The 27,090-nt window shown below is 44.5% G+C and overlaps 15 non-coding genes across 15 annotated transcripts; 6 read left to right on the forward strand and 9 right to left on the reverse strand.

Annotated features, from left to right (window-relative positions):
• Positions 1-263: 263 nt before the first annotated feature.
• On the reverse strand, positions 264-345 carry trnas-uga (transfer RNA serine (anticodon UGA)). Its single transcript has one exon. It is a non-coding gene; the product is annotated as a tRNA-Ser (tRNA).
• Positions 346-1,455: 1,110 nt separating this feature from the next.
• Positions 1,456-1,529, forward strand: trnat-agu (transfer RNA threonine (anticodon AGU)). Its single transcript has one exon. It is a non-coding gene; the product is annotated as a tRNA-Thr (tRNA).
• Positions 1,530-2,739: 1,210 nt separating this feature from the next.
• Positions 2,740-2,821, reverse strand: trnas-uga (transfer RNA serine (anticodon UGA)). Its single transcript has one exon. It is a non-coding gene; the product is annotated as a tRNA-Ser (tRNA).
• Positions 2,822-3,932: 1,111 nt separating this feature from the next.
• trnat-agu (transfer RNA threonine (anticodon AGU)) lies at positions 3,933-4,006 on the forward strand. Its single transcript has one exon. It is a non-coding gene; the product is annotated as a tRNA-Thr (tRNA).
• Positions 4,007-5,216: 1,210 nt separating this feature from the next.
• On the reverse strand, positions 5,217-5,298 carry trnas-uga (transfer RNA serine (anticodon UGA)). Its single transcript has one exon. It is a non-coding gene; the product is annotated as a tRNA-Ser (tRNA).
• Positions 5,299-6,408: 1,110 nt separating this feature from the next.
• trnat-agu (transfer RNA threonine (anticodon AGU)) lies at positions 6,409-6,482 on the forward strand. Its single transcript has one exon. It is a non-coding gene; the product is annotated as a tRNA-Thr (tRNA).
• A 6,608-nt stretch (positions 6,483-13,090) lies between these two features.
• trnat-agu (transfer RNA threonine (anticodon AGU)) lies at positions 13,091-13,164 on the forward strand. The gene has a single exon. It is a non-coding gene; the product is annotated as a tRNA-Thr (tRNA).
• A 1,210-nt stretch (positions 13,165-14,374) lies between these two features.
• Positions 14,375-14,456, reverse strand: trnas-uga (transfer RNA serine (anticodon UGA)). The gene has a single exon. It is a non-coding gene; the product is annotated as a tRNA-Ser (tRNA).
• Positions 14,457-15,565: 1,109 nt separating this feature from the next.
• Positions 15,566-15,639, forward strand: trnat-agu (transfer RNA threonine (anticodon AGU)). The gene has a single exon. It is a non-coding gene; the product is annotated as a tRNA-Thr (tRNA).
• A 1,210-nt stretch (positions 15,640-16,849) lies between these two features.
• On the reverse strand, positions 16,850-16,931 carry trnap-ugg (transfer RNA proline (anticodon UGG)). The gene has a single exon. It is a non-coding gene; the product is annotated as a tRNA-Pro (tRNA).
• Positions 16,932-19,326: 2,395 nt separating this feature from the next.
• trnap-ugg (transfer RNA proline (anticodon UGG)) lies at positions 19,327-19,408 on the reverse strand. Its single transcript has one exon. It is a non-coding gene; the product is annotated as a tRNA-Pro (tRNA).
• A 2,395-nt stretch (positions 19,409-21,803) lies between these two features.
• Positions 21,804-21,885, reverse strand: trnap-ugg (transfer RNA proline (anticodon UGG)). The gene has a single exon. It is a non-coding gene; the product is annotated as a tRNA-Pro (tRNA).
• A 2,394-nt stretch (positions 21,886-24,279) lies between these two features.
• Positions 24,280-24,361, reverse strand: trnas-uga (transfer RNA serine (anticodon UGA)). The gene has a single exon. It is a non-coding gene; the product is annotated as a tRNA-Ser (tRNA).
• A 1,112-nt stretch (positions 24,362-25,473) lies between these two features.
• Positions 25,474-25,547, forward strand: trnat-agu (transfer RNA threonine (anticodon AGU)). The gene has a single exon. It is a non-coding gene; the product is annotated as a tRNA-Thr (tRNA).
• Positions 25,548-26,756: 1,209 nt separating this feature from the next.
• trnas-uga (transfer RNA serine (anticodon UGA)) lies at positions 26,757-26,841 on the reverse strand. The gene has a single exon. It is a non-coding gene; the product is annotated as a tRNA-Ser (tRNA).
• Positions 26,842-27,090: the final 249 nt, after the last annotated feature.

Raw genomic sequence — 27,090 nt, forward strand, 5'->3', positions numbered from 1 at the left:
CAGACTGATGCTACCGGACAGCACCGAGTGTATGGGAAGTTACCTCAGAGACTGTCGAGGCCTCCTTATCTGGAGCTTCCAGACAATCTGCAGAAAACCTTTGGAATTCGGTCAGCAAACCTTCTTGAAGTAAGTGATCCAGTTCTCTCGGCAATCCTTTATTTTCCTTAAAACCGGCATTGAAAATTCCAAAATCCTCCCAGAGGGAGCAGATTGAAGAAAATAATTTACTTGACGTAATTAATTATCATAATGAGAAAACCCGCTGCGAGCAGGGCTCGAACCTGCGCGGGGAAACCCCATTGGATTTCAAGTCCAACGCCTTAACCACGCGGCCATCGCAGCCGCAAAAATGTCGGCTTCAAGGTACTAAATTCTCAAATCGCTGACCCTGTTTATTGTTGGCGATGACGGTTTCGTGATATTTAATTTGCTGCAAATTCAGCAAGTCCAGAAGAATCGCAGCGGTCATTACAGTAAAAGAAATCTTCCGATATTTAACGGTATGTAAGACCTTGAGAACAGTATGGAATATTCTGCAGGGTAATGAAAATAAACAGCAGAAACATTGTGTTCTGCTCCCACATGACACAGATCAGCCACAGCCTCTGCTCCCTGCCAGCCGGCTGCAGAAACCTTGTCTCCAGATTAGAAACTGATTCTAGGTCGGAGATAAATATTCAGGGTAGAGCCTAAACACAGCGGGTGGGATCAAATAATAAAGCAGTTATTTTAGACCAGAGACAGCGATAAATGTCCTATATTGCTCACATGCATCAATTTGTGAATCTGACATTAAATGGGTTGAAATACAGTGGGGGGATTTAAAGTAGATTCGGGCCAATAGTTTCCAAGTTGATCTTTCCTGTGTCTCTCTTGCCTCTCTGCCCCCTTCCTCCCACAGGCTGCCGGTTTTTAAACCTTGTTTTAAATCTGCTGCTTGCTGGGCCAGTGCATTCCACAGTCTCACAACCCTTTCTACAAATACCCTTTCAGTGCTTGACTTCTCTGTTTATTAGTTATGAATCACCTTGAGGTGCAATGGTGGCGTTTGTGACGTCAGATTAAAAGGCAGGCTATTGGAAACACGTTGGAGTCACAGATTCTTTGCACAGAATTGAAACTGAAACTTTTAAGATGGAATATTGTATTTGCTGCATCACAGTAAACAATATCGTGTTCTAACTGTTGGCTTATTTGTTCCCCAGTGTCAGAGGAAGAGTTGTCTGATCCCCCCATTTATTTCATATAAGACACAAACATAGGGTAATCATTCAGAATCACCACACAGATTGACACTGAGATAAATTAAGCGGGAGATACAGAGAGCAATGGGACATATGGCGGAGTGGACAAGAGAGCTGGAGAAATAAGAAACGGCCTGAGAGTCCAGAAGACAGTGACCGGAAGCTGATAGACATCTGTGAGTGGGGGCGAGAAATTGTGCCAGCATTCGGCCCCGTGGCTTAGCTGGTCAAAGCGTCTGTCTAGTAAACAGGAGATCCTGGGTTCGATTCCCAGCGGGGCCTATTTTTAAAGAATCTCCAGGGGTGAGTTTCTTCTCGTGTGAAAAGGCTACAATTCTTTTAAATGTAACTGTGCCTGCACCAGTTCCCATTCTGGATGAAGGCTCCAGTGGCTGCGAGCCATGCGTTGAATTTCACCGCTTCTGTATTTCTGCCGGTGCTGATTTTGGACTCTTCACCAAAAATCCATGTTTCCTAAGCAGTGCCATGCGATACTTTGCAGAGCTCCAGTTGTTGATGTGTGGTGCCGTGCTCGTATAGTGATTAATAATCTGCATTCTGGCCGCAGCAACTTCGGCTCCAAACCGAAACATAACGCAGACTTTTCTTCCGTCCACAATCAATAGCTCTCGTTTACTTTCCCCCTTCAATTTCATTGTAATTTTCCTGCGGTATTTCCTTAATCTAACATTCACTTTCAGCCACTTAAACTGCTAAGTATGCTCTGCTACCACCGCTCTTCCTGGGCCACATGTCCCGTACGCCCCAATCTGAGTTGGTGCTTTGAAACCAGTCGATACATTTAGACCTGCGAGACCTCTCGACAGTCAAGTTCTGCGAAAGCAGAGCCGGCCTTCGGAACCAATGCAGCCCGATTATACAAGAAAATTCCTTGGGAAATGAAGCTTCAAACTTTTCAAACAAATCGTTTTATTGACATAATAATCCAAGTTTTACAGAGAGAGACTTGTACAACCTCAGTGGTGCAACTCAAAACTCAGAATGTTCAATTCTTCTGCTTCGGGAGAGGGAGAGATGAATTATGAGTTGGTGTCCTCCTTGTTTTTTTTCTGGTCAGTCTTCCAGATCTCCACTCCGTTTGTCTGTCTCCTGGCCTGTCTCCTGGAATGTGTTCTGCTTTTCACTTTAGAATGGCAGCTGTTGTACCATTGCTGCTGACAGAAACAAGCCTTCCAGTGACTTTCCATTCTCTCTCTCCCATGGATACACAGACTGATGCTACCGGACAGCACCGAGTGTATGGGAAGTTACCTCAGAGACTGTCGAGGCCTCCTTATCTGGAGCTTCCAGACAATCTGCAGAAAACCTTTGGAATTCGGTCAGCAAACCTTCTTGAAGTAAGTGATCCAGTTCTCTCGGCAATCCTTTATTTTCCTTAAAACCGGCATTGAAAATTCCAAAATCGTCCCAGAGGGAGCAGATTGAAGAAAATAATTTACTTGACGTAATTAATTATCATAATGAGAAAACCCGCTGCGAGCAGGGCTCGAACCTGCGCGGGGAAACCCCATTGGGTTTCAAGTCCAACGCCTTAACCACTCGGCCATCGCAGCCGCGAAAATGTCGGCTCCAAGATACTAAATTCTCAAATCGCTGACCCTGTTTATTGTTGGCGATGACTGTTTCGTGATATTTAATTTGCTGCAAATTCAGCAAGTCCAGAAGAATCGCAGCGGTCATTACAGTAAAAGAAAACTTCCGATATTTAACGGTATGTAAGACCTTGAGAACAGTATGGAATATTCTGCAGGGTAATTAAAATAAACAGCAGAAACATTTGTGTTCTGCTCCCACATGACACAGATCAGCCACAGCCTCTGCTCCCTGCCCGCCGGCTGCAGAAACCTTGTCTCCAGATTAGAAACTGATTCTAGGTCGGAGATATATATTCAGGGTAGAGCCTAAACACAGCGGGTGGGATCAAATAATAAAGCAGTTATTTTAGACCAGAGACAGCGACAAATGTCCTATATTGCTCACATGCATCAATTTGTGAATCTGACATTAAATGGGTTGAAATACAGTGGGGGGATTTAAAGTAGATTCGGGCCAATAGTTTCCAAGTTGATCTTTCCTGTGTCTCTCTTGCCTCTCTGCCCTCTTCCTCCCACAGGCTGCCGGTTTTTAAACCTTGTTTTAAATCTGCTGCTTGCTGGGCCAGTGCATTCCACAGTCTCACAACCCTTTCTACAAATACCCTTTCAGTGCTTGACTTCTCTGTTTATTAGTTATGAATCACCTTGAGGTGCAATGGTGGCGTTTGTGACGTCAGATTAAAAGGCAGGCGATTGGAAACACGTTGGAGTCACAGATTCTTTGCACAGAATTGAAACTGAAACTTTTAAGATGAAATATTGTATTTGCTGCATCACAGTAAACAATATCGTGTTCTAACTGTTGGCTTATTTGTTCCCCAGTGTCAGAGGAAGAGTTGTCTGATCCCCCCATTTATTTCATATAAGACACAAACATAGGGTAATCATTCAGAATCACCACACAGATTGACACTGAGATAAATTAAGCGGGAGATACAGAGAGCAATGGGACATATGGCGGAGTGGACAAGAGAGCTGGAGAAATAAGAAACGGCCTGAGAGTCCAGAAGACAGTGACCGGAAGCTGATAGACATCTGTGAGTGGGGGCGAGAAGTTGTGCCAGCATTCGGCCCCGTGGCTTAGCTGGTCAAAGCGTCTGTCTAGTAAACAGGCGATCCTGGTTTCGATTCCCAGCGGGGCCTATTTTTAAAGAATCTCCAGGGGTGAGTTTCTTCTCGTGTGAAAAGGCTACAATTCTTTTAAATGTAACTGTGCCTGCACCAGTTCCCATTCTGGATGAAGGCTCCAGTGGCTGCGAGCCATGCGTTGAATTTCACCGCTTCTGTATTTCTGCCGGTGCTGATTTTGGACTCTTCACCAAAAATCCATGTTTCCTAAGCAGTGCCATGCGATACTTTGCAGAGCTCCAGTTGTTGATGTGTGGTGCCGTGCTCGTATAGTGATTAATAATCTGCATTCTGGCCGCAGCTACTTCGGCTCCAAACCGAAACATAACGCAGACTTTTCTTCCGTCCACAATCAATAGCTCTCGTTTACTTTCCCCCTTCAATTTCATTGTAATTTTCCTGCGGTATTTCCTTAATCTAACATTCACTTTCAGCCACTTAAACTGCTAAGTATGCTCTGCTACCACCGCTCTTCCTGGGCCACATGTCCCATACGCCCCAATCTGAGTTGGTGTTTTGAAACCAGTCGATACATTTAGACCTGCGGGACCTCTCGACAGTCAAGTTCTGCGAAAGCAGAGCCGGCCTTCGGAACCAATGCAGCCCGATTATACAAGAAAATTCCTTGGGAAATGAAGCTTCAAACTTTTCAAACAAATCGTTTTATTGACATAATAATACAAGTTTTACAGAGAGAGACTTGTACAACCTCAGTGGTGCAACTCAAAACGCAGAATGTTCAATTCTTCTGCTTCGAGAGAGGGAGAGATGAATTATGAGTTGGTGTCCTCCTTGTTTCTTTTCTGGTCAGTCTTCCAGATCTCCACGCCGTTTGTCTGTCTCCTGGCCTGTCTCCTGGAATGTGTTCTGCTTTTCACTTTAGAATGGCAGCTCTTGTACCATTGCTGCTGACAGAAACCAGCCTTCCAGTGACTTTCCATTCTCTCTCTCCCATGGATAAACAGACTGATGCTACCGGACAGCACCGAGTGTATGGGAAGTTACCTCAGAGACTGTCGAGGCCTCCTTATCTGGAGCTTCCAGACAATCTGCAGAAAACCTTTGGAATTCGGTCAGCAAACCTTTTTGAAGTAAGTGATCCAGTTCCCCCTGCAATGCTTTATTTTCCTTAGAACCTGCATTGAAAATTCCAAAATCCTCCCAGAGGGAGCAGATTGAAGAAAATAATTTACTTGACGTAATTAATTATCATAATGAGTAAACCCGCTGCGAGCAGGGCTCGAACCTGCGCGGGGAAACCCCATTGGATTTCAAGTCCAACGCCTTAACCACTCGGCCATCGCAGCCGCGAAAATGTCGGCTCCAAGGTATTAAATTCTCAAATCGCTGACCCTGTTTATTGTTGGCGATGACGGTTTCGTGATATTTAATTTGCTGCAAATTCAGCAAGTCCAGAAGAATCGCAGCGGTCATTACAGTAAAAGAAAACTTCCGATATTTAACGGTATGTAAGACCTTGAGAACAGTATGGAATATTCTGCAGGGTAATGAAAATAAACAGCAGAAACATTGTGTTCTGCTCCCACATGACACAGATCAGCCACAGCCTCTGCTCCCTGCCCGCCGGCTGCAGAAACCTTGTCTCCAGATTAGAAACTGATTCTAGGTCGGAGATAAATATTCAGGGTAGAGCCTAAACACAGCAGGTGGGATCAAATAATAAAGCAGTTATTTTAGACCAGAGACAGCGATAAATGTCCTATATTGCTCACATGCATCAATTTGTGAATCTGACATTAAATGGGTTGAAATACAGTGGGGGGATTTAAAGTAGATTCGGGCCAATAGTTTCCAAGTTGATCTTTCCTGTGTCTCTCTTGCCTCTCTGCCCCCTTCCTCCCACAGGCTGCCGGTTTTTAAACCTTGTTTTAAATCTGCTGCTTGCTGGGCCAGTGCATTCCACAGTCTCACAACCCTTTCTACAAATACCCTTTCAGTGCTTGACTTCTCTGTTTATTAGTTATGAATCACCTTGAGGTGCAATGGTGGCGTTTGTGACGTCAGATTAAAAGGCAGGCTATTGGAAACACGTTGGAGTCACAGTTTCTTTGCGCAGAATTGAAACTGAAACTTTTAAGATGGAATATTGTATTTGCTGCATCACAGTAAACAATATCGTGTTCTAACTGTTGGCTTATTTGTTCCCCAGTGTCAGAGGAAGAGTTGTCTGATCCCCCCATTTATTTCATATAAGACACAAACATAGGGTAATCATTCAGAATCACCACACAGATTGACACTGAGATAAATTAAGCGGGAGATACAGAGAGCAATGGCACATATGGCGGAATGGACAAGAGAGCTGGAGAAATAAGAAACGGCCTGAGAGTCCAGAAGACAGTGACCGGAAGCTGATAGACATCTGTGAGTGGGGGCGAGAAGTTGTGCCAGCATTCGGCCCCGTGGCTTAGCTGGTCAAAGCGCCTGTCTAGTAAACAGGAGATTCTGGGTTCGATTCCCAGCGGGGTCTACTTTTAAAGAATCTCCAGGGGTGAGTTTCTTCTCGTGTGAAAAGGCTACAATTCTTTTAAATGTAACTGTGCCTGCACCAGTTCCCATTCTGGATGAAGGCTCCAGTGGCTGCGAGCCATGCGTTGAATTTCACCGCTTCTGTATTTCTGCCGGTGCTGATTTTGGACTCTTCACCAAAAATCCATATTTCCTAAGCAGTGCCATGCGATACTTTGCAGAGCTCCAGTTGTTGATGTGTGGTGCCGTGCTCGTATAGTGATTAATAATCTGCATTCTGGCCGCAGCAACTTCGGCTCCAAACCGAAACATAACGCAGACTTTTCTTCCGTCCACAATCAATAGCTCTCGTTTACTTTCCCCCTTCAATTTCATTGTAATTTTCCTGCGGTATTTCCTTAATCTAACATTCACTTTCAGCCACTTAAACTGCTAAGTATGCTCTGCTCCCACCGCTCTTCCTGGGCCACATGTCCCATACGCCCCAATCTGAGTTGGTGCTTTGAAACCAGTCGATACATTTAGACCTGCGGGACCTCTCGACAGTCAAGTTCTGCGAAAGCAGAGCCGGCCTTCGGAACCAATGCAGCCCGATTATACAAGAAAATTCCTTGGGAAATGAAGCTTCAAACTTTTCAAACAAATCGTTTTATTGACATAATAATACAAGTTTTACAGAGAGAGACTTGTACAACCTCAGTGGTGCAACTCAAAACGCAGAATGTTCAATTCTTCTGCTTCGGGAGAGGGAGAGATGAATTATGAGTTGGTGTCCTCCTTGTTTCTTTTCTGGTCAGTCTTCCAGATCTCCACTCCGTTTGTCTGTCTCCTGGCCTGTCTCCTGGAATGTGTTCTGCTTTTCACTTTAGAATGGCAGCTCTTGTGCTTTGTGCATTGAGTGCTGCTGGAGTTTTGCTAAGTGGGAGAGTTCGGATAAGTGGGAGGTGAGGGTGTGTTTTTTGCTCTGTTTTATTCCCCACTCCCAGGCTTAGACAGCACTGCGGAGGCGGAGCAGCGAGACGAGTCAACCAAACAGGCTCCACAGACAGTATTCAAGGAGGAGGTTGGTGATCAGCTGGTTGGTTGGTTTTCTTCCTTCTCTTCTCTTTCATACCTTTAAGTTGGTAAGTCCTATTGAATAGTGGTGTGATATTATCATATATATCCGGGCAGGGTCTTCATAACTAATAATAAGAAATTTAATTAATTATATAGAATGGAGCAGGTGATGTGTTACTGTTGCGAGATGTGGGAGCCGGTGAACCCCATTGAGGCTAACGGTGATTACATCTGCGACAAGTGTTTGCTGCTAGAGGAACTCAAGTTCCATGTTATGGAGCTTGAGACCGAGCTTCGGACACTGCGACACATCAGGGAGGGGGAGAAGTTCCTGGACTCTATGTTTCAGGAGATGGTCACACCTATGAAGTTAATTACTGCAGATGTAGTCCGTGGTCAGGGACAGGACGGTGTGACTACGAGTGAGGAAGGTACAGGGATCCAGGATGTAGTGTTGAAGGAGACGCAGCCCTTGTTCTTGTCCAGCAGGATCGAGGTTCTCACTCCCTGTGAGGGCGGGAGCGGGGACTGCAGGGAGGATGAGCAACCTGGCCACAGCACCGTGGTACAGGGGGCCATTCAAGTGGAGGGAGTAAAAAGAAATGTTGTAGTGGTAGGGGATAGTATCATTAGGGGGATAGATAGGGTTCTCTGCAGTCAAGAGCGGGAGTCCCGAAGGCTGTGTTGCCTGCCTGGTGCCAGGGTTAAGGACATCTCTTCTGGGCTGGAAAGAAACTTGCAGTGGGAGGGGGAGGATCCAGTTGTCGTGGTCCATGTTGGTACAAACGACGTAGATAGGACAAGGAAGACGGTTCTGTTAAAGGAGTATGAGCAGCTAGGGGTCAAATTAAAAAACAGAACCTCAAGGGTAATAATCTCTGGGTTATTACCTGAGCCACGAGCGAATTTGGCTAGGATAAATAAAATTAAAGAGTTAAATGCGTGGCTCAAAGACTGGTGTGGGAGAAATGGGTTTTGCTTCTTGGGACACTGGCACCAGTACTGGGACAGGAGGGAGCTGTTCTGTTGGGACGGACTCCACTTGGCCAGTGCTGGGACTAGAGTCCTGGCGAATCATATAACTAGGGCTGTAGAGAGGGCTTTAAACTAATTAGTGGGGGGGAGGTTTCTAGAGAGCAAATAATAGAAATGACAACAGAGAAGGTCATAGACTTAGGTAGCAGTGGGGGAATTAAAAAACAGAATGTGTCAGGAAGGGACAGAAGGTATGGAGTAAAAAGTAAAGTACTAAAAAGGGAAAAAACAGGAACTAAGTGTTACAAAACATATTTGAAAGTTCTTTATCTGAATGCACGTAGCATTCGTAACAAAATGAATGAGTTAACGGTACAAATAATGACATATGGGTATGATCTTGTGGCCATTACAGAAACATGGCTGCAGGGTGACCATGACTGGGAATTAAACATACCAGGTTATTTAACAATCAGGAAGGACAGGCAGGAAGGGAGAGGAGGTGGGGTGGCTATGTTAATAAAGGAAGGAATCACTATAATACAGAGAAATGATATTGGGTCAAAGGAGCAGGATAGTGAAACAGTTTGGGTGGAGGTAAGGAATAATAAGGGGAAAAAAACACTAGTGGGTGTAGTCTATAGGCCTCCGAACAGTTGCAACTCTGTTGGACGGAGTATTAATCAGGAAATAGTTGAGGCTTGTAATAAGGGAACAGCTATAATTATGGGGGATTTTAATTATCATATTAACTGGACAAATCAAATTGGGCAGAGCAGCCTTGAGGAAGAGTTCATTGAGTGTATTAGGGATGGGTTTCTTGAGCAGTATGTAACTGAACCGACCAGGGGGCAAGCAACCTTAGATTTGGTCCTGTGTAATGAGACAGGATTAATTAAAAATGTCCTAGTAAAGGATCCCCTTGGAATGAGTGACCATAACATGGTTGAGTTCCATATTCAATTAGAGGGTGAGAAGGTTGGATCTCAAACAAGCGTGCTGAGCTTGAATAAAGGAGACTATGAAGGTATGAGAGCGGAATTAATTAGAGTGGACTGGGAAAATAGATTAAAGGGTAAGACGGTACATGACCAGTGGTGTACATTTAAGGAGTTATTTTACAACTTCCAAAAAAAATATATTCCACTGAGGAAAAAAGGGTGTAAAAGAAAAGATAGCCATCCGTGGCTAAGTAAAGTAATTAAGGATAGTATCCGACTAAAAACAAGGGCATATAAGGTAGCCAAATCTAGTGGGAGGATGGAAGATTGGGAAGTCTTTAAAAGACAGCAAAAAATAACAAAAAGATTGATTAAGAAAGGGAAGATAGATTATGAAAGTAAATTAGCAAAAGATATAAAAACAGACAGTAAAAGTTTCTATAGTTATATAAAAAGAAAAAGGGTGGCTAAAGTAAATGTTGGTCCCTTAGAGGATGAGACCGGGAAATTAATGGTGGGAAACATGGAGATGGCAAAAACACTGAACAATTATTTTGTATCAGTCTTTACAGTAGAGGACACTAAGAATATCCCAACACTGGACAAACAGGGGGCTCTAGGGGGGGAGGAACTAAATACGATTAAAATCACTAAGGAAGTGGTACTTGGTAAAATAATGGGACTCAAGGCGGATAAATCCCCTGGACCTGATGGCTTGCATCCCAGGGTCTTGAGGGAAGTAGCGGTAGGGATTGTGGATGCATTGGTAATAATTTTCCAAAACTCACTGGACTCAGCAAAGGTCCCGGCAGATTGGAAAACTGCTAATGTAACACCCTTATTTAAAAAGGGTAGTAGGCAGAAGGCTGGAAACTATAGACCTGTTAGCCTAACATCTGTGGTTGGTAAAATGTTAGAGTTCATTATTAAGGAGACAGTCATGGGACATTTGGATAAACATAATTTAATAGGGCAAACTCAGCATGGTTTCATGAAGGGGAAGTCATGTTTAACAAATTTGCTTGAGTTTTTTGAGGAAGTAACATACAGGGTGGATAAAGGGGAACCAGTGGACGAACTGTATTTAGACTTCCAAAAGGCATTTGACAAGCTGCCACACAAAAGATTATTGCTCAAGATAAAAAATCACGGGATTGGGGGTAATATTCTGGCGTGGGTGGAGGATTGGCTCTCTAACAGAAAGCAGAGAGTTGGGATAAATGGTTCGTTCTCAGATTGGCAACCAGTAACTAGTGGTGTTCCGCAGGGGTCAGTGCTGGGTCCCCAACTCTTTACAATCTATATTAACGATTTGGAGGAGGGGACCGAGTGTAACATATCAAAGTTTGCAGATGATACAAAGATGGGAGGGAAAGTAGTGAGTGAGGAGGACATAAAAAACCTGCAAAGGGACATAGACAGGCTAAGTAAGTGGGCAGAGATTTGGCAGATGGAATACAATACTGGAAAGTGTGAGGTTATGCACTTTGGCAGGAAAAATCATAGAGCAAGTTATTATCTTAATGGCAAGAAACTGGAAAGTACTGTAGTACAAAGGGATCTGGGGGTCCTGGTGCACGAAACTCAAAAAGTTAGTATGCAGGTGCAGCAAGTGATTAAGAATGCCAATGGAATGTTGGCTTTTATTGCTAGGGGGTTGGAATATAAAAACAGGGAGGTATTGCTGCAGTTGTACAAGGTATTGGTGAGGCCGCACCTGGAATACTGCATACAGTTTTGGTGTCCATACTTAAGAAAAGACATACTTGCTCTCGAGTCAGTACAAAGAAGGTTCACTCGGTTAATCCCGGGGATGAGGGGGTGGTCATATGAGGAGAGGTTGAGTAGATTGGGACTCTACTCATTGGAGTTCAGAAGAATGAGAGGCGATCTTATTGAAACATATAAGATTGTGAAGGGGCTTGATCGGGTGGATGCGGTGAGGATGTTCCCAATGATGGGTGAAACTAGAACTAGGGGGCATAATCTTAAAATAAGGGGCTGCTCATTCAAAACTGAGATGAGGAGAAACTTCTTCACTCAGAGGGTGGTAGGTTTGTGGAATTTGCTGCCCCAGAAAGCTGTGGAAGCTACATCATTAAATAAATTTAAAACAGAAATAGATAGTTTCCTAGAAGTAAAGGGAATAAAGGGTTACAGGGAGCGGGCAGGAAATTGGACATGAGTCTGGGTTCGGAATGGTCATGGCCCTGTGGGTAGTGGAGCGGGCCCAGGGGCCGTGTAGCCTTGTTCTGCTCCTACTGTGTTCTAATTCTGTTAGATTTCAGGAGATGGTTTTATTCCTGTTCTTGGCTGGGGTGGAGATCGCCTTTACAGAAGGTAAGTACTGTAGAAAATATAGGGACAGAGTGATCTCCTGGAAGAATTTCGATCGCCTAGATGGGTCGGAGAGGAATTTCCCAGATTTTTTTCTCCCAAATTGGCCATTGGGTCTTTATCTGGTTTTTCGCCTCTCCCGGGAGATCACATGGGTTCGGGTGGATGCAGAGTGATAGAAGATTTGAGGTTAGGATCAGATCAGCCATGATCTTATTGAATGGTGGCGCAGGCTCGAGGGGCCGATTGGCCTACTCCTGCTCCTATTTCTTATGTTCTTATGTTCTTATGTACAGAAGAATCGCAGCGGTCATTACAATAAAAGAAAACTTCCGATATTTAACGGCATGTAAGACCTTGAGAACAGTATGTAATATTCTGCAGGGTAATGAAAATAAACAGCAGAAACATTGTGTTCTGCTCCCACATGACACAGATCAGCCACAGCCTCTGCTCCCTGCCCGCCGGCTGCAGAAACCTTGTCTCCAGATTAGAAACTGATTCTCGGTCGGAGATAAATATTCAGGGTAGAGCCTAAACACAGCGGGTGGGATCAAATAATAAAGCAGTTATTTTAGACCAGAGACAGCGATAAATGTCCGATATTGCTCACATGCATCAATTTGTGAATCTGACATTAAATGGGTTGAAATACAGTGGGGGGATTTAAAGTAGATTCGGGCCAATAGTTTCCAAGTTGATCTTTCCTATGTCTCTCTTGCCTCTCTGCCCCCTTCCTCCCACAGGCTGCCGGTTTTTAAACCTTGTTTTAAATCTGCTGCTTGCTGGGCCAGTGCATTCCACAGTCTCACAACCCTTTCTACAAATACCCTTTCAGTGCTTGACTTCTCTGTTTATTAGTTATGAATCACCTTGAGGTGCAATGGTGGCGTTTGTGACGTCAGATTAAAAGGCAGGCTATTGGAAACACGTTGGAGTCACAGTTTCTTTGCACAGAATTGAAACTGAAACTTTTAAGATGGAATATTGTATTTGCTGCATCACAGTAAACAATATCGTGTTCGAACTGTTGGCTTATTTGTTCCCCAGTGCCAGAGGAAGAGTTGTCTGAACCCCCCATTTATTTCATATAAGACACAAACATAGGGTAATCATTCAGAATCACCACACAGATTGACACTGAGATAAATTAAGCGGGAGATACAGAGGGCAATGGGACATATGGCGGAATGGACAAGAGAGCTGGAGAAATAAGAAACGGCCTGAGAGTCCAGAAGACAGTGACCGGAAGCTGATAGACATCTGTGAGTGGGGGCGAGAAGTTGTGCCAGCATTCGGCCCCGTGGCTTAGCTGGTCAAAGCGTCTGTCTAGTAAACAGGTGATCCTGGGTTCGATTCCCAGCGGGGCCTTTTTTTAAAGAATCTCCAGGGGTGAGTTTCTTCTCGTGTGAAAAGGCTACAATTCTTTTAAATGTAACTGTGCCTGCACCAGTTCCCATTCTGGATGAAGGCTCCAGTGGCTGCGAGCCATGCGTTGAATTTCACCGCTTCTGTATTTCTGCCGGTGCTGATTTTGGACTCTTCACCAAAAATCCATGTTTCCTAAGCAGTGCCATGCGATACTTTGCAGAGCTCCAGTTGTTGATGTGTGGTGCCGTGCTCGTATAGTGATTAATAATCTGCATTCTGGCCGCAGCAACTTCGGCTCCAAACCGAAACATAACGCAGACTTTTCTTCCGTCCACAATCAATAGCTCTCGTTTACTTTCCCCCTTCAATTTCATTGTAATTTTCCTGCGGTATTTCCTTAATCTAACATTCACTTTCAGCCACTTAAACTGCTAAGTATGCTCTGCTACCACCGCTCTTCCTGGGCCACATGTCCCATACGCCCCAATCTGAGTTGGTGCTTTGAAACCAGTCGATACATTTAGGCCTGCGGGACCTCTCGACAGTCAAGTTCTGCGAAAGCAGAGCCGGCCTTCGGAACCAATGCAGCCCGATTATACAAGAAAAATCCTTGGGAAATGAAGCTTCAAACTTTTCAAACAAATCGTTTTATTGACATAATAATACAAGTTTTACAGAGAGAGACTTGTACAACCTCAGTGGTGCAACTCAAAACTCAGAATGTTCAATTCTTCTGCTTCGGGAGAGGGAGAGATGAATTATGAGTTGGTGTCCTCCTTGTTTTTTTTCTGGTCAGTCTTCCAGATCTCCACTCCGTTTGTCTGTCTCCTGGCCTGTCTCCTGGAATGTGTTCTGCTTTTCACTTTAGAATGGCAGCTCTTGTACCATTGCTGCTGACAGAAACAAGCCTTCCAGTGACTTTCCATTCTCTCTCTCCCATGGATAGACAGACTGATGCTACCGGACAGCACCGAGTGTATGGGAAGTTACCTCAGAGACTGTCGAGGCCTCCTTATCTGGAGCTTCCAGACAATCTGCAGAAAACCTTTGGAATTCGGTCAGCAAACCTTCTTGAAGTAAGTGATCCAGTTCTCTCGGCAATCCTTTAGTTTCCTTAAAACCGGCATTGAAAATTCCAAAATCCTCCCAGAGGGAGCAGATTGAAGAAAATAATTTACTTGACGTAATTAATTATCATAATGAGAAAACCCGCTGCGAGCAGGGCTCGAAACTGCGCGGGGAAACCCCATTGGATTTCAAGTCCAACGCCTTAACCACTCGGCCATCGCAGCCGCGAAAATGTCGGCTCCAAGATACTAAATTCTCAAATCGCTGACCCTGTTTATTGTTGGCGATGACGGTTTCGTGATATTTCATTTGCTGCAAATTCAGCAAGTCCAGAAGAATCGCAGCGGTCATTACAATAAAAGAAAACTTCCGATATTTAACGGTATGTAAGACCTTGAGAACAGTATGGAATATTCTGCCGGGTAATGAAAATAAACAGCAGAAACATTGTGTTCTGCTCCCACATGACACAGATCAGCCACAGCCTCTGCTCCCTGCCCGCCGGCTGCAGAAACCTTGTCTCCAGATTAGAAACTGATTCTAGGTCGGAGGTAAATATTCAGGGTAGAGCCTAAACACAGCGGGTGGGATCAAATAATAAAGCAGTTATTTTAGACCAGAGACAGCGATAAATGTCCTATATTGCTCACATGCATCAATTTTGAATCTGACATTAAATGGGTTGAAATACAGTGGGGGGATTTAAAGTAGATTCGGGCCAATAGTTTCCAAGTTGATCTTTCCTGTGTCTCTCTTGCCTCTCTGCCCCCTTCCTCCCACAGGCTGCCGGTTTTTAAACCTTGTTTTAAATCTGCTGCTTGCTGGGCCAGTGCATTCCACAGTCTCACAACCCTTTCTACAAATACCCTTTCAGTGCTTGACTTCTCTGTTTATTAGTTATGAATCACCTTGAGGTGCAATGGTGGCGTTTGTGACGTCAGATTAAAAGGCAGGCTATTGGAAACACGTTGGAGTCACAGTTTCTTTGCACAGAATTGAAACTGAAACTTTTAAGATGGAATATTGTATTTGCTGCATCACAGTAAACAATATCGTGTTGTAACTGTTGGCTTATTTGTTCCCCAGTGTCAGAGGAAGAGTTGTCTGATCCCCCCATTTATTTCATATAAGACACAAACATAGGGTAATCATTCAGAATCACCACACAAATTGACACTGAGATAAATTAAGCGGGAGATACAGAGAGCAATGGCACATATGGCGGAATGGACAAGAGAGCTGGAGAAATAAGAAACGGCCTGAGAGTCCAGAAGACAGTGACCGGAAGCTGATAGACATCTGTGAGTGGGGGCGAGAAGTTGTGCCAGCATTCGGCCCCGTGGCTTAGCTGGTCAAAGCGTCTGTCTAGTAAACAGGAGATCCTGGGTTCGATTCCCAGCGGGGCCTTCTTTTAAAGAATCTCCAGGGGTGAGTTTCTTCTCGTGTGAAAAGGCTACAATTCTTTTAAATGTAACTGTGCCTGCACCAGTTCCCATTCTGGATGAAGGCTCCAGTGGCTGCGAGCCATGCGTTGAATTTCACCGCTTCTGTATTTCTGCCGGTGCTGATTTTGGACTCTTCACCAAAAATCCATGTTTCCTAAGCAGTGCCATGCGATACTTTGCAGAGCTCCAGTTGTTGATGTGTGGTGCCGTGCTCGTATAGTGATTAATAATCTGCATTCTGGCCGCAGCAACTTCGGCTCCAAACCGAAACATAACGCAGACTTTTCTTCCGTCCACAATCAATAGCTCTCGTTTACTTTCCCCCTTCAATTTCATTGTAATTTTCCTGCGGTATTTCCTTAATCTAACATTCACTTTCAGCCACTTAAACTGCTAAGTATGCTCTGCTACCACCGCTCTTCCTGGGCCACATGTCCCATACGCCCCAATCTGAGTTGGTGCTTTGAAACCAGTCGATACATTTAGACCTGCGAGACCTCTCGACAGTCACGTTCTGCGAAAGCAGAGCCGGCCTTCGGAACCAATGCAGCCCGATTATACAAGAAAATTCCTTGGGAAATGAAGCTTCAAACTTTTCAAACAAATCGTTTTATTGACATAATAATACAAGTTTTACAGAGAGAGACTTGTACAACCTGAGTGGTGCAACTCAAAACTCAGAATGTTCAATTCTTCTGCTTCGGGAGAGGGAGAGATGAATTATGAGTTGGTGTCCTCCTTGTTTTTTTTCTGGTCAGTCTTCCAGATCTCCACTCCGTTTGTCTGTCTCCTGGCCTGTCTCCTGGAATGTGTTCTGCTTTTCACTTTAGAATGGCAGCTCTTGTACCATTGCTGCTGACAGAAAAAAGCCTTCCAGTGACTTTCCATTCTCTCTCTCCCATGGATACACAGACTGATGCTACCGGACAGCACCGAGTGTATGGGAAGGTACCTCAGAGACTGTCGAGGCCTCCTTATCTGGAGCTTCCAGACAATCTGCAGAAAACCTTTGGAATTTGGTCAGCAAACCTTCTTGAAGTAAGTGATCCAGTTCTCTCGGCAATCCTTTATTTTCCTTAAAACCGGCATTGAAAATTCCAAAATCCTCCCAGAGGGAGCAGATTGAAGAAAATAATTTACTTGACGTAATTAATTATCATAATGAGAAAACCCGCCGCGAGCAGGGCTCGAACCAGAGCGCGGAAACCCCATTGGATTCCAAGTCCAACGCCTTAACCACTCGGCCATCGCAGCCGCGAAAATGTCGGCTCCAAGATACTAAATTCTCAAATCGCTGACCCTGTTTATTGTTGGCGATGACTGTTTCGTGATATTTAATTTGCTGCAAATTCAGCAAGTCCAGAAGAATCGCAGCGGTCATTACAATAAAAGAAAACTTCCGATATTTAACGGTATGTAAGACCTTGAGAACAGTATGGAATATTCTGCAGGGTAATGAAAATAAACAGCAGAAACATTGTGTTCTGCTCCCACATGACACAGATCAGCCACAGCCTCTGCTCCCTGCCCGCCGGCTGCAGAAACCTTGTCTCCAGATTAGAAACTGATTCTAGGTCGGAGATAAATATTCAGGGTAGAGCCTAAACACAGCGGGTGGGATCAAATAATAAAGCAGTTATTTTAGACCAGAGACAGCGATAAATGTCCTATATTGCTCACATGCATCAATTTGTGAATCTGACATTAAATGGGTTGAAATACAGTGGGGGGATTTAAAGTAGATTCGGGCCAATAGTTTCCAAGTTGATCTTTCCTGTGTCTCTCTTGCCTCTCTGCCCCCTTCCTCCCACAGGCTGCCGGTTTTTAAACCTTGTTTTAAATCTGCTGCTTGCTGGGCCAGTGCATTCCACAGTCTCACAACCCTTTCTACAAATACCCTTTCAGTGCTTGACTTCTCTGTTTATTTGTTATGAATCACCTTGAGGTGCAATGGTGGCGTTTGTGACGTCAGATTAAAAGGCAGGCTATTGGAAACACGTTGGAGTCACAGTTTCTTTTGCACAGAATTGAAACTGAAACTTTTAAGATGGAATATTGTATTTGCTGCATCACAGTAAACAATATCGTCTTCTAACTGTTGGCTTATTTGTTCCCCAGTGTCAGAGGAAGAGTTGTCTGATCCCCCCATTTATTTCATATAAGACACAAACATAGGGTAATCATTCAGAATCACCACACAGATTGACACTGAGATAAATTAAGCGGGAGATACAGAGAGCAATGGGACATATGGCGGAATGGACAAGAGGGCTGGAGAAATAAGAAACGGCCTGAGAGTCCAGAAGACAGTGACCGGAAGCTGATAGACATCTGTGAGTGGGGGCGAGAAGTTGTGACAGCATTCGGCCCCGTGGCTTAGCTGGTCAAAGCGTCTGGCCAATAAACAAACGATACTGGGTTCGATTCCCAGCGGGGCCTATTTTTAAAGAATCTCCAGGGGTGAGTTTCTTCTCGTGTGAAAAGGCTACAATTCTTTTAAATGTAACTGTGCCTGCACCAGTTCCCATTCTGGATGAAGGCTCCAGTGGCTGCGAGCCATGCGTTGAATTTCACCGCTTCTGTATTTCTGCCGGTGCTGATTTTGGACTCTTCACCAAAAATCCATGTTTCCTAAGCAGTGCCATGCGATACTTTGCAGAGCTCCAGTTGTTGATGTGTCGTGCCGTGCTCGTATAGTGATTAATAATCTGCATTCTGGCCGCAGCAACTTCGGCTCCAAACCGAAACATAACGCAGACTTTTCTTCCGTCCACAATCAATAGCTCTCGTTTACTTTCCCCCTTCAATTTCATTGTAATTTTCCTGCGGTATTTCCTTAATCTAACATTCACTTTCAGCCACTTAAACTGCTAAGTATGCTCTGCTACCACCGCTCTTCCTGGGCCACATGTCCCATACGCCCCAATCTGAGTTGGTGCTTTGAAACCAGTCGATACATTTAGACCTGCGAGACCTCTCGACAATCACGTTCTGCGAAAGCAGAGCCGGCCTTCGGAACCAATGCAGCCCGATTATACAAGAAAATTCCTTGGGAAATGAAGCTTCAAACTTTTCAAACAAATCGTTTTATTGACATAATAATACAAGTTTTACAGAGAGAGACTTGTACAACCTGAGTGGTGCAACTCAAAACTCAGAATGTTCAATTCTTCTGCTTCGGGAGAGGGAGAGATGAATTATGAGTTGGTGTCCTCCTTGTTTTTTTTCTGGTCAGTCTTCCAGATCTCCACTCCGTTTGTCTGTCTCCTGGCCTGTCTCCTGGAATGTGTTCTGCTTTTCACTTTAGAATGGCAGCTCTTGTACCATTGCTGCTGACAGAAAAAAGCCTTCCAGTGACTTTCCATTCTCTCTCTCCCATGGATACACAGACTGATGCTACCGGACAGCACCGAGTGTATGGGAAGGTACCTCAGAGACTGTCGAGGCCTCCTTATCTGGAGCTTCCAGACAATCTGCAGAAAACCTTTGGAATTTGGTCAGCAAACCTTCTTGAAGTAAGTGATCCAGTTCTCTCGGCAATCCTTTATTTTCCTTAAAACCGGCATTGAAAATTCCAAAATCCTCCCAGAGGGAGCAGATTGAAGAAAATAATTTACTTGACGTAATTAATTATCATAATGAGAAAACCCGCCGCGAGCAGGGCTCGAACCAGAGCGCGGAAACCCCATTGGATTCCAAGTCCAACGCCTTAACCACTCGGCCATCGCAGCCGCGAAAATGTCGGCTCCAAGATACTAAATTCTCAAATCGCTGACCCTGTTTATTGTTGGCGATGACTGTTTCGTGATATTTAATTTGCTGCAAATTCAGCAAGTCCAGAAGAATCGCAGCGGTCATTACAATAAAAGAAAACTTCCGATATTTAACGGTATGTAAGACCTTGAGAACAGTATGGAATATTCTGCAGGGTAATGAAAATAAACAGCAGAAACATTGTGTTCTGCTCCCACATGACACAGATCAGCCACAGCCTCTGCTCCCTGCCCGCCGGCTGCAGAAACCTTGTCTCCAGATTAGAAACTGATTCTAGGTCGGAGATAAATATTCAGGGTAGAGCCTAAACACAGCGGGTGGGATCAAATAATAAAGCAGTTATTTTAGACCAGAGACAGCGATAAATGTCCTATATTGCTCACATGCATCAATTTGTGAATCTGACATTAAATGGGTTGAAATACAGTGGGGGGATTTAAAGTAGATTCGGGCCAATAGTTTCCAAGTTGATCTTTCCTGTGTCTCTCTTGCCTCTCTGCCCCCTTCCTCCCACAGGCTGCCGGTTTTTAAACCTTGTTTTAAATCTGCTGCTTGCTGGGCCAGTGCATTCCACAGTCTCACAACCCTTTCTACAAATACCCTTTCAGTGCTTGACTTCTCTGTTTATTTGTTATGAATCACCTTGAGGTGCAATGGTGGCGTTTGTGACGTCAGATTAAAAGGCAGGCTATTGGAAACACGTTGGAGTCACAGTTTCTTTTGCACAGAATTGAAACTGAAACTTTTAAGATGGAATATTGTATTTGCTGCATCACAGTAAACAATATCGTCTTCTAACTGTTGGCTTATTTGTTCCCCAGTGTCAGAGGAAGAGTTGTCTGATCCCCCCATTTATTTCATATAAGACACAAACATAGGGTAATCATTCAGAATCACCACACAGATTGACACTGAGATAAATTAAGCGGGAGATACAGAGAGCAATGGGACATATGGCGGAATGGACAAGAGGGCTGGAGAAATAAGAAACGGCCTGAGAGTCCAGAAGACAGTGACCGGAAGCTGATAGACATCTGTGAGTGGGGGCGAGAAGTTGTGACAGCATTCGGCCCCGTGGCTTAGCTGGTCAAAGCGTCTGGCCAATAAACAAACGATACTGGGTTCGATTCCCAGCGGGGCCTATTTTTAAAGAATCTCCAGGGGTGAGTTTCTTCTCGTGTGAAAAGGCTACAATTCTTTTAAATGTAACTGTGCCTGCACCAGTTCCCATTCTGGATGAAGGCTCCAGTGGCTGCGAGCCATGCGTTGAATTTCACCGCTTCTGTATTTCTGCCGGTGCTGATTTTGGACTCTTCACCAAAAATCCATGTTTCCTAAGCAGTGCCATGCGATACTTTGCAGAGCTCCAGTTGTTGATGTGTCGTGCCGTGCTCGTATAGTGATTAATAATCTGCATTCTGGCCGCAGCAACTTCGGCTCCAAACCGAAACATAACGCAGACTTTTCTTCCGTCCACAATCAATAGCTCTCGTTTACTTTCCCCCTTCAATTTCATTGTAATTTTCCTGCGGTATTTCCTTAATCTAACATTCACTTTCAGCCACTTAAACTGCTAAGTATGCTCTGCTACCACCGCTCTTCCTGGGCCACATGTCCCATACGCCCCAATCTGAGTTGGTGCTTTGAAACCAGTCGATACATTTAGACCTGCGAGACCTCTCGACAGTCACGTTCTGCGAAAGCAGAGCCGGCCTTCGGAACCAATGCAGCCCGATTATACAAGAAAATTCCTTGGGAAATGAAGCTTCAAACTTTTCAAACAAATCGTTTTATTGACATAATAATACAAGTTTTACAGAGAGAGACTTGTACAACCTGAGTGGTGCAACTCAAAACTCAGAATGTTCAATTCTTCTGCTTCGGGAGAGGGAGAGATGAATTATGAGTTGGTGTCCTCCTTGTTTTTTTTCTGGTCAGTCTTCCAGATCTCCACTCCGTTTGTCTGTCTCCTGGCCTGTCTCCTGGAATGTGTTCTGCTTTTCACTTTAGAATGGCAGCTCTTGTACCATTGCTGCTGACAGAAAAAAGCCTTCCAGTGACTTTCCATTCTCTCTCTCCCATGGATACACAGACTGATGCTACCGGACAGCACCGAGTGTATGGGAAGGTACCTCAGAGACTGTCGAGGCCTCCTTATCTGGAGCTTCCAGACAATCTGCAGAAAACCTTTGGAATTTGGTCAGCAAACCTTCTTGAAGTAAGTGATCCAGTTCTCTCGGCAATCCTTTATTTTCCTTAAAACCGGCATTGAAAATTCCAAAATCCTCCCAGAGGGAGCAGATTGAAGAAAATAATTTACTTGACGTAATTAATTATCATAATGAGAAAACCCGCCGCGAGCAGGGCTCGAACCAGAGCGCGGAAACCCCATTGGATTCCAAGTCCAACGCCTTAACCACTCGGCCATCGCAGCCGCGAAAATGTCGGCTCCAAGATACTAAATTCTCAAATCGCTGACCCTGTTTATTGTTGGCGATGACTGTTTCGTGATATTTAATTTGCTGCAAATTCAGCAAGTCCAGAAGAATCGCAGCGGTCATTACAATAAAAGAAAACTTCCGATATTTAACGGTATGTAAGACCTTGAGAACAGTATGGAATATTCTGCAGGGTAATGAAAATAAACAGCAGAAACATTGTGTTCTGCTCCCACATGACACAGATCAGCCACAGCCTCTGCTCCCTGCCCGCCGGCTGCAGAAACCTTGTCTCCAGATTAGAAACTGATTCTAGGTCGGAGATAAATATTCAGGGTAGAGCCTAAACACAGCGGGTGGGATCAAATAATAAAGCAGTTATTTTAGACCAGAGACAGCGATAAATGTCCTATATTGCTCACATGCATCAATTTGTGAATCTGACATTAAATGGGTTGAAATACAGTGGGGGGATTTAAAGTAGATTCGGGCCAATAGTTTCCAAGTTGATCTTTCCTGTGTCTCTCTTGCCTCTCTGCCCCCTTCCTCCCACAGGCTGCCGGTTTTTAAACCTTGTTTTAAATCTGCTGCTTGCTGGGCCAGTGCATTCCACAGTCTCACAACCCTTTCTACAAATACCCTTTCAGTGCTTGACTTCTCTGTTTATTTGTTATGAATCACCTTGAGGTGCAATGGTGGCGTTTGTGACGTCAGATTAAAAGGCAGGCTATTGGAAACACGTTGGAGTCACAGTTTCTTTTGCACAGAATTGAAACTGAAACTTTTAAGATGGAATATTGTATTTGCTGCATCACAGTAAACAATATCGTCTTCTAACTGTTGGCTTATTTGTTCCCCAGTGTCAGAGGAAGAGTTGTCTGATCCCCCCATTTATTTCATATAAGACACAAACATAGGGTAATCATTCAGAATCACCACACAGATTGACACTGAGATAAATTAAGCGGGAGATACAGAGAGCAATGGGACATATGGCGGAATGGACAAGAGGGCTGGAGAAATAAGAAACGGCCTGAGAGTCCAGAAGACAGTGACCGGAAGCTGATAGACATCTGTGAGTGGGGGCGAGAAGTTGTGACAGCATTCGGCCCCGTGGCTTAGCTGGTCAAAGCGTCTGGCCAATAAACAAACGATACTGGGTTCGATTCCCAGCGGGGCCTATTTTTAAAGAATCTCCAGGGGTGAGTTTCTTCTCGTGTGAAAAGGCTACAATTCTTTTAAATGTAACTGTGCCTGCACCAGTTCCCATTCTGGATGAAGGCTCCAGTGGCTGCGAGCCATGCGTTGAATTTCACCGCTTCTGTATTTCTGCCGGTGCTGATTTTGGACTCTTCACCAAAAATCCATGTTTCCTAAGCAGTGCCATGCGATACTTTGCAGAGCTCCAGTTGTTGATGTGTCGTGCCGTGCTCGTATAGTGATTAATAATCTGCATTCTGGCCGCAGCAACTTCGGCTCCAAACCGAAACATAACGCAGACTTTTCTTCCGTCCACAATCAATAGCTCTCGTTTACTTTCCCCCTTCAATTTCATTGTAATTTTCCTGCGGTATTTCCTTAATCTAACATTCACTTTCAGCCACTTAAACTGCTAAGTATGCTCTGCTACCACCGCTCTTCCTGGGCCACATGTCCCATACGCCCCAATCTGAGTTGGTGCTTTGAAACCAGTCGATACATTTAGACCTGCGAGACCTCTCGACAGTCACGTTCTGCGAAAGCAGAGCCGGCCTTCGGAACCAATGCAGCCCGATTATACAAGAAAATTCCTTGGGAAATGAAGCTTCAAACTTTTCAAACAAATCGTTTTATTGACATAATAATTCAAGTTTTACAGAGAGAGACTTGTACAACCTCAGTGGTGCAACTCAAAACTCAGAATGTTCAATTATTCTGCTTCGGGAGAGGGAGAGATGAATTATGAGTTGGTGTCCTCCTTGTTTTTTTTCTGGTCAGTCTTCCAGATCTCCACTCCGTTTGTCTGTCTCCTGGCCTGTCTCCTGGAATGTGTTCTGCTTTTCACTTTAGAATGGCAGCTCTTGTACCATTGCTGCTGACAGAAACAAGCCTTCCAGTGACTTTCCATTCTCTCTCTCCCATGGATACACAGACTGATGCTACCGGACAGCACCGAGTGTATGGGAAGGTACCTCAGAGACTGTCGAGGCCTCCTTATCTGGAGCTTCCAGACAATCTGCAGAAAACCTTTGGAATTCGGTCAGCAAACCTTCTTGAAGTAAGTGATCCAGTTCTCTCGGCAATCCTTTTTTTCCTTAAAACCGGCATTGAAAATTCCAAAATCCTCCCAGAGGGAGCAGATTGAAGAAAATAATTTACTTGACGTAATTAATTATCATAATGAGAAAACCCGCTGCGAGCAGGGCTCGAACCTGCGCGGGGAAACCCCATTGGATTTCATGTCCAACGCCTTAACCACTCGGCCATCGCAGCCGCGAAAATGTTGGCTCCAAGATACTAAATTCTCAAATCGCTGACCCTGTTTATTGTTGGCGATGACGGTTTCGTGATATTTCATTTGCTGCAAATTCAGCAAGTCCAGAAGAATCGCAGCGGTCATTACAATAAAAGAAAACTTCCGATATTTAACGGTATGTAAGATGTTGAGAACAGTATGGAATATTCTGCAGGGTAATGAAAATAAACAGCAGAAACATTGTGTTCTGCTCCCACATGACACAGATCAGCCACAGCCTCTGCTCCCTGCCCGCCGGCTGCAGAAACCTTGTCTCCAGATTAGAAACTGATCCTAGGTCGGAGTTAAATATTCAGGGTAGAGCCTAAACATAGCGGGTGGGATCAAATAATAAAGCAGTTATTTTAGACCAGAGACAGCGATAAATGTCCAATATTGCTCACATGCATCAATTTGTGAATCTGACATTAAATGGGTTGAAATACAGTGGGGGGATTTAAATTAGATTCGGGGCCAATAGTTTCCAAGTTGATCTTTCCTGTGTCTCTCTTGCCTCTCTGCCCCCTTCCTCCCACAGCCTGCCGGTTTTTAAACCTTGTTTTAAATCTGCTGCTTGCTGGGCCAGTGCATTCCACAGTCTCACAACCCTTTCTACAAATACCCTTTCAGTGCTTGACTTCTCTGTTTATTAGTTATGAATCACCTTGAGGTGCAATGGTGGCGTTTGTGACGTCAGATTAAAAGGCAGGCTATTGGAAACACGTTGGAGTCACAGTTTCTTTTGCACAGAATTGAAACTGAAACTTTTAAGATGGAATATTGTATTTGCTGCATCACAGTAAACAATATCGTGTTATAACTGTTGGCTTATTTGTTCCCCAGTGTCAGAGGAAGAGTTGTCTGATCCCCCCATTTATTTCATATAAGACACAAACATAGGGTAATCATTCAGAATCACCTCACAGATTGACACTGAGATAAATTAAGCGGGAGATACAGAGAGCAATGGGACATATGGCGGAATGGACAAGAGAGCTGGAGAAATAAGAAACGGCCTGAGAGTCCAGAAGACAGTGACCGGAAGCTGATAGACATCAGTGAGTGGGGGCGAGAAGGTGTGCCAGCATTCGGCCCCGTGGCTTAGCTGGTCCAAGCGTCTGTCTAGTAAACAAGAGATCCTGGGTTCGATTCCCAGCGGGGCCTATTTTTAAAGAATCTCCAATGGTGAGTTTCTTCTCGTGTGAAAAGGCTACAATTCTTTTAAATGTAACTGTGCCTGCACCAGTTCCCATTCTGGATGAAGGCTCCAGTGGCTGCGAGCCATGCGTTGAATTTCACCGCTTCTGTATTTCTGCCGGTGCTGATTTTGGACTCTTCACCAAAAATCCATGTTTCCTAAGCAGTGCCATGCGATACTTTGCAGAGCTCCAGTTGTTGATGTGTGGTGCCGTGCTCGTATAGTGATTAATAATCTGCATTCTGGCCGCAGCAACTTCGGCTCCAAACCGAAACGTAACGCAGACTTTTCTTCCGTCCACAATCAATAGCTCTCGTTTACCTTCCCCCTTCAATTTCATTGTAATTTTCCTGCGGTATTTCCTCAATCTAACATTCACTTTCAGCCACTTAAACTGCTAAGTATGCTCTGCTACCACCGCTCTTCCTGGGCCACATGTCCCATACGCCCCAATCTGAGTTGGTGCTTTGAAACCAGTCGATACATTTAGACCTGCGGGACCTCTCGACAGTCAAGTTCTGCGAAAGCAGAGCCGGCCTTCGGAACCAATGCAGCCCGATTATACAAGAAAATTCCTTGGGAAATGAAGCTTCAAACCTTTCGAACAAATCGTTTTATTGACATAATAATACAAGTTTTACAGAGAGAGACTTGTGCAACCTCAGTGGTACAACTCAAAACTCAGAATGTTCAATTCTTCTGCTTCGGGAGAGGGAGAGATGAATTATGAGTTGGTGTCCTCCTTGTTTTTTTTCTGGTCTGTCTTCCAGATCTGCACTCCGTTTGTCTGTCTCCTGGCCTGTCTACTGGAATGTTTTCTGCTTTTCACTTTAGAATGGCTCCTCTTGTACCATTGCTGCTGACAGAAACAAGCCTTCCAGTGACTTTCCATTCTCTCTCTCCCATGGTTACACATACTGATGCTACCGGACAGCACCGAGTGTATGGGAAGGTACCTCAGAGACTGTCGAGGCCTCCTTATCTGGAGCTTCCGGACAATCTGCAGAAAACTTTTGGAATTCGGTCAGCAAACCTTCTTGAAGAAAGTGATCCAGTTCTCTCGGCAATCCTTTAGTTTCCTTAAAACCGGCATTGAAAATTCCAAAATCCTCCCAGAGGGAGCAGATTGAAGAAAATAATTTATTTGAAGTAATTAATTATCATAATGAAAAGCCCGCGGGGAGCAGGGCTCGAACCTGCGCGGGGAAACCCCATTGGAATTCAAGTCCAACGCCTTAACCACTCGGCCATCGCAGCCGCGAAAATGTCGGCTCCAAGATATTAAATTCTCAAATCGCTGACCCTGTTTATTGTTGGCGATACGGTTTCGTGATATTAAGGGCCTTCAGTGAGAGGATTCGAGTACAGGAGCAAGGATCTCTTGCTGCAGTTGTACACGCCTTGGTGAGACCACACCTTGAGTATTGTGTGCAGTTTTGGTCGCCTTATCTGAGGAAGGATTTTATTGCCATGCAGGGAGTGCAGCGAAGATTCACTAGCCTGATACCT

The sequence above is a fragment of the Somniosus microcephalus genome, unplaced genomic scaffold (assembly GCF_052327205.1).
Source record: "Somniosus microcephalus isolate GS21.2 unplaced genomic scaffold, FLI_Smic_1.0 scaffold510, whole genome shotgun sequence".
Taxonomy (NCBI): Eukaryota; Metazoa; Chordata; class Chondrichthyes; order Squaliformes; family Somniosidae; genus Somniosus; species Somniosus microcephalus.